The following is a 7121-nucleotide window of genomic DNA, read 5'->3' as shown; positions in this document are numbered from 1 at the left end:
ATGATGATTATGCATAATGATGACATGATCACCTTTTAAGTACTTTATAACATCAGGGATGTTACATGACCGGACCCTGAGTATCCAGCGTCCGGTCATTTACAGTAAGCATCCAAGAGCGACCGGACGCGTCTGGTCAGTACTGACCGGACCCTGACAGCGCCCGGTCATCACGTGAAAACTGTTGCGTAGGTTGAACTGACCGGAGCGTCCAGTCAAAACGATCGGAGCGTCCGGTCACCCCGCAGAAGCTCATAACGGTTCGTTTTTCAGGCTGCCTTATAAATAGAAGCTCCACTCGTGAGTGGAGTCACTTTTACTCATTCCAACAGCTGAGAAACATGTTTATGAGTGCCAAGAAGAGCAAGGTCCTAGTGAGGTGTTTGTGATTTGAGAATCCAAGAGTGAAACCTCATTAGTGAATCAAGAATAGACAAGTGTGCATCCATCTTCTCATTAGGCTTCGCGTGGTCAAGTGAGAGTTCGTGCTTGTTACTCTTGGTGATCGCCATCACCTAGACGGCTTGGTGGTGATTGGGAGCTTGGTGATCACCCGGTGGAGCTTGTGGGTGACCCAACTCAAGTTGTGAGCGGTTTTGGATGATTCGCCGCGATGGAGTGTCGAAGAATCAACCCATAGAGAGCACTTGATCCTTGCGCGGATCAAGGGGGAGCTACACCCTTGCGCGGGTGCTCCAACGTGGACTAGTGGAGAGTGATGACTCTCCGATACCTCGGCAAAACATCGCCGCGTTCCTCTCTCCATTTACTTTGAGCATTTACTTTAAGTATTTACTTTGAGCAATTCAGTACTTGTCTTTACATTCATAGAATTGCTATGCTAGAGTAAGTTTGGAACATAGGTTGCAAGTCTTTTGTGCGTTGATTTGATAGAAACACTTTTCTAGGCACAAGGGGTTAATTGGGCTATCCATAGGATTTGATTATTGAAAGAAAATTTAGAATTAGCCCAATTCACCCCCCCTCTTGGGCATCTTGATCCTTTCACCCATCTCGAGGGGGGCTATCATAGCTGATCATGAAAAGCTCCCTAGGGAAATGCCTGGTGGGGTAGTGACAGAATCTTGGCGAGGATGTCGATGATGGTCGCGATGACGATTTTGGTGGAGCCTTCCAATTCCACCCTAGGATCTTCTTCTAGGATGGGAAGTATGGAGTCATCATCAAGCTACTAGATCTACACCATGTTGATTGCTGGCGTGAACTAGTCGGCAATGGGTAGATCGGGCTCAGAGAGCGGGTAGAGTGTCTAATCTGGTCGGCGTAGAGATCACGTAAGGCATCTTGGTAGACGATAGCCGCATTGGCCAGCCCGTAGAGCTAGGCGGCCATGGAATCCTACGCTGGAGCTTCTTGCCTAGCCCTAGGCGGACCGGATCTAGAGAGAGGTCGGCATTGCACCATGCACCCTATCGGAGTCTCCATGGTGGTTAGATCTGTATCATGCCACCTCGGGCAGCGTGATTGAGTGGAACGCTTGGTGCGAACCATGGTGAAGTGCTGGGGCGGCAGGAACTCATCATCATAAGGAGACGGATGCATGACTGACTCCATGAGTGACAAGCATTCATCTAGCTTTTGGTCAACCCGATCTATAGAAGAGATCAGAATATCCTACTAGATAGCCTTCCTCTGCCAGCGTGGCTACGGTGGTCTAGTTGCCGAAGAGGAAGGTGACCCTGGGAGAGATCATGAGATTGGATCTGCTGACGCAGACATAGGCGCGATTGGCGTTGGGTTGTCCTGCACCGTGTGGATGATCTCTCTGTCACCGTTGGCATTAATGACCTAGGTGACAAATCCGACCAAGAAGGATTGGCCAAGCCTGGGAGCGAACGGAGAGCTTAGGAAACGTACCATCTGGCTCGCCATGGGATCAAGCGCACACCCCTACCTATCTTACCAATTATCGAAAAAGATGCTCAACAGCCCACCGAGAGGCTACCCGTGATGTTAGATTGATCAAAGAGGTGAGCGAGATCAGGAGCGAGATGGTGACAAGACACAAGATTTATATAGGTTTAGGCCGTCAGTTTGATGTAATACCCTAATCTTGTGTCTCATCGGTTTGTATTGGCTATCGTATATGATTGCGTGTGTTTTGAGGGGGTCCCCTACCCGCCTTATATAGCCCGGGATAGGGTTACATGCCGATTAGGTCTGAGTCCAATCGAGTAAGATACAATCTTTACATGTAATATTACATTCGGCATATCCTAATAGATTCTATGCTATCTTCAGGATGTCATTGTGGTGTCTTGCAGCATGCGCCGAGTAGTGCCATGTGCCGCAAGCCTCCATCTTATGGGCTGGACCATCCCTATTGGTGCAGCCCATGTGCATAGCCATGGGTACCTAGGGTCAAATCCCCGACAATGACCATCAACCGAAGCAGGCTATCGTCATAACTCACCGAACATTTTGGCGGTGACAAAAAGACAACACCACATCATCCGCTTAATGCAGTTTTCCTACAACACTTATCCTATGACTATTTGAGGTAGAAGCTATATATATATACTTAGTTCCACTAGTTATTTGGAGATTGTTGGAGTGCCCTATGACCATATATAAGAAGGTAGAGCATGTGTTGGAACACTCCATCCATCACATAAGTGTACATATATTGATCACATCCAAGACATATGATTGAGTTTAGAACTTATCTTTTTGAGGTTAGGCCTTGTAGGTTGAGTGAGGGGACAAGGTTCTCGGCCTTTCATCAGGTGATGATAACTCTCATTTTGGTGAAACACAACACACCGATCTGGCTTCAGATCAAAAGATCCGAACCCTGCAACCTTAGCACCACGTCTCCTCTAGTTATCAAGCGTGTCGCAAATCTAGTTGACCTCACCAAGAAAGCTAATCCATGCCAGCGAAATAAAGAACACAAGCAAGAACTCAAAGTAGACAACTCAATTGAAGTGACAATTTTAAATGACTGATTAAGCACTCGAAGTTAGGGTTTCACACAACTGATGACGGTGACTATTCGAAGATAGATTGATCTAAAGTAAACTCAAACCCTAACATGTGTGGTGATGACTCAATATAAGGTCTAAGGGTCGTCACAACCCCTGGACGTGCCCCTAACAGGCTTTAAGACGATACACAACCTAATAATGGACCAAAAGATAGTGAGGCAACACCCTGATAGATTCTGGACGCTGAATTGTTTCAATGATTCATGTTGACTCCAGTCAAATTTTGTTTCAAACCAAAGCTATTGGTTGGCTTATGAAATTATCTTTTCATGCATATGCGGATCATAAAAAACAGAGTTTGTATATGCCCTGGACGTCTATTTTACTAAAGGCTAGTTCTGAAGGACAAGGCAGACTCGAATTTGAGTTGGACTGGACCTCCAGCTTGTCTTGTCCTTGCTGGTCTTCTATGCCTCCACATATCTCTTCAAGTACTTTATGACCCTCTCCAATGTCCCTAAGCAAGATGGCATCATTAGGTAGTAATTTATTCTCAAAACTATGAATAATATCCCTTAAGAACGAGCTCACCTCTAAATTTAGCTATTGCATCCGAGCTCGAGTCATTGAACCTTGCATAATGGTTGGAGGATCAGCAGGTGCATCTGAAGGAGTGATGTCATCATGATTGAGGGCTTGTGAGTTGGGGCTATTTTCCCTTGTAATCTTGGTGAGCCTGGACAATTAGAGCCTTGGTGCCTCTCCAACAATGTTGGGCCTCCAAGATTGGTGTGGAGCAACGACAACTTGGGAGAGAAACTCCGTAGTGTATGCCATCAAGATGATTGGAAGAAAAGTTGTGATAGTGAGCCTAGAGGGTGTTTGGTTCCACGGACTAAATTTTAGTCCATGTCACATCGGACGTTTGGTTATTAATTAGGAGGACTAAATATGAGTTAATTATAAAACTAATTACACAGATGGAGACTAATTTACGAGACGAATTTATTAAGCCTAATGAACCCATCATTAGCACATATTTACTGTAGCACCACATTGTCAAATCATGGACTAATTAGACTTAAAAAATTCGTCTCGCAAATTAGTCGCAATCTGTGTAATTAGTTATTTTTAGTCTATATTTAATACTCTATGTATATGTCCAAACATCCGATGAGACAGAGACTAAAATTCGATATTAGGAACCAAACAGGCCCTTAGTTGCTTGCGTCACTTGGCTTTGGTTGGTGCAAGCCATTGTGACGAACCGACGGTATAATAGGAGGAAGACTTGGTGACCAAAGTATACCTCAATGGAGCTCCATCCATCGTAGACTAGAGGTTGCCTTTTAGCAACCAACACCAACACCATGAGAAACTCCCGGGAGTTCATTCTTCTTGAGTACCTTTCTTGCCAACTAATTTAATGTTTTTAGTGTAAAATTAATCAAAGTGCAAGGTTAAGTTTTCAATGACCCAATTCACTCCCTCCCCTTTTTAGGTTTTGACAACTCTCGAAAACTTTCAAATGAATAACCTATGTGTGGTCCAGACCTATATATACAACCATCCTATTCAAAAAAAAAATCTCAAAACTATCAAGGAGTTATGACCATCCAAGAAGTTACTACATAATATAAGTTTATCTATATTTCTTGTATTCTGTATATTATACCTTGGCTATGAAATTATGAAACTTTTTATAGGTTGTCAACACAAGATTGACATTAATAATTTTAGAACAAAAATAAAAAATGCTTGAATAGTAGATTTTGGATAGTTCTGGATGATTCAATAGTATTCTGTGAGAGAATAAGCTGAAACAAGCTAAAACAAGTCGGGAGTATACCAGCCGAACGCAGTGGAAATAAACATTTTCCTAGTTATTAAAAATGAACTTCGTTTTATTTTAAATAAAGCTTCCATAGTATGGACTGCGGAGTAGTGTGAAGCCCCACCCCTGTCGGCTGTAGCCTGCCGTATGTATGCTCCGCAGAGCCGCGCCGTCCCTTGCTTTCTGGAGGCCGCGGCCGCAGGCCAACCATGCGGGGCGGAACCTGGCCGCGCGGCTCCCACTACAGCCTCTTTCCCACACCTCATCGGCAGTACCAGACCGCGCCGCGCAGCAGCGAGCCGCGCCCGGGCAGGTCTCCTTCCCTCGCGGCCGCACCCGCGACTTGTTCGACGGAACGCGGCGCCGGGATGCGGTCTCCTGGAACGCCGTGGTCTCCGGCCACGCCAGGCGCGGTAACGTCCCCGACGCGCTGGACACCGTGGCGCGGATGCATAGCTTGGGACTACCGCTCACTGACGCCACTTTCGCGTCGGTGGTCGGCGCCTGCGCACGCGGGCGGATGTTCGGCGCGGGGACGCAGGCGCACGGCCAAGTGATCAAGTCCGGGTGCGAGGGCTTCGCGGTCATCGGGGCGTCCCTCCTCGACTTCTACTCCTCGTGCTTCGACCTCCGTGCAACTCGCGCTCTCTTTGAGTCTCTGCACCCGAAGAACGAGCTGCTGTGGAGCCCGATGGTGATTGCGCTTGTGAGGTTCGGCTTGCTGGGTGAGGCCTTGGACTTGCTTCAAATTACACCAGCGCCACGTGGTGTGTTTGCATGGACCGCAGTCATATCTGGCTATGCTAAGGGCACAGATCAGTGCTGTGGCAAGGCGCTGCAGCTGTTTGTGAAGTTATTGGCTGATGATGGTGTCATGCCGAATGAGTACACTTATGACAGTGTTTTGAGGGCATGTGTGAGGCTGGGAGCATTGGATTTTGGGCGATCCGTTCATGGATGTTTGATCAGACGTGGGTTTCGGTCTGAGCAGTTAATCACTAGTGCTCTTGTTGATCTTTACTGCACTTCTGATGCTTTGGATGATGCACTGCTGGTCTATAATGACTTGGATAGGCCATCCTTGATCACATCCAATACACTGATTGCAGGACTTATATCCATTGGTAGGACAGAGGATGCTAAGATGGTTATCTCACAGATGCCAGAGCGAGACTCAGGTTCCTACAATCTGATGATTAAAGCATACGCTATGGAGGGAAAGCTTGAACATTGCCGAAGGATGTTTGAGAAGATGCCTCGGAGAAACATGGTGTCCTTAAACTCCATGATGTCGGTATTGCTCCAGAACGGAAGGTTGGAAGAGGGGTTGAAGCTATTTAAACAGATTAAGGATGAGAGAGACACAATAACATGGAATTCTATGATTTCAGGTTACATTCACAATGACAAACCTTCAGAAGCTCTGAAGCTATTTGTGGTCATGTGCCGGTTGTCTATTGGATGCAGTCCATCTACATTCTCTGCTCTATTGCATGCCTGTGCAACTATTGGAACTCTTGAGCAAGGCAGAATGGTACATGCTCACCTCTGCAAGACTTCGTTTGACTCCAATGGTCATGTTTGAACAGCCCTCGCTGATATGTACTTCAAATGTGGTTGTGTGATTGATGCACGATCTGCATTTACTTACGTCCCATTGCCTAATGTTGCTTCATGGACATCTCTTATCAATGGTCTTGCACAGAATGGTCACTGGTTGGAGGCTCTGTTACAATTTGGGAGGATGCTGAAGCATCATGTCAGTCCCAATGAAATCACTTTTCTGGGTCTCCTTATGGCTAGTGCTCGTGCTGGTTTGGTTAACAAGGGGATGAAAATCTTTTACTCCATGGAAAACTTTGGACTAGTTCCAACTGTGCAACACTATACTTGTGCTGTCGATCTCCTTGGTCGGACTGGCCGTACCAGAGAAGCAGATAAGTTCATCTATGAAATGCCTTTGCCAGCAGATGGTGTAATCTGGGGAGCCCTACTTACTGCTTGCTGGTATTCGATGGACCTAGAGATGGGTGAGAAAGTTGCCCAGAGGCTGTTTTTCATGGGCAGAAAACATAGGTCTGCTTATGTCACGATGTCTAACATATATGCTAAATTGGGTAAATGGGAAGATGTTGTGAAGGTAAGGACACGGCTGAGGAGTCTAAATGCAAAAAAGGAACCAGGCTGCAGTTGGATTGAGATCAAGGATATAGTTCATGTATTCCTTGTGGACGACCAGAATCATCCTGAGAGAGATACTATATATTCAATGCTAGAAGGTTTAGTATCTCATATATCATTACATTCAGAACCTGATGATATGGTTATTCAAAGCCTGA

At 46.1% G+C, this 7121-nt stretch overlaps 1 pseudogene; it reads left to right on the top strand.

Annotated features, from left to right (window-relative positions):
• Window positions 1-4913: 4913 nt before the first annotated feature.
• On the top strand, window positions 4914-7121 carry LOC136493727 (pentatricopeptide repeat-containing protein At2g13600-like; annotated as a pseudogene).

The sequence above is a fragment of the Miscanthus floridulus genome, chromosome 11 (genome assembly GCF_019320115.1).
Source record: "Miscanthus floridulus cultivar M001 chromosome 11, ASM1932011v1, whole genome shotgun sequence".
NCBI lineage: Eukaryota > Viridiplantae > Streptophyta > Magnoliopsida > Poales > Poaceae > Miscanthus > Miscanthus floridulus.
This window is presented reverse-complemented; position numbering and strand designations above follow the sequence as displayed.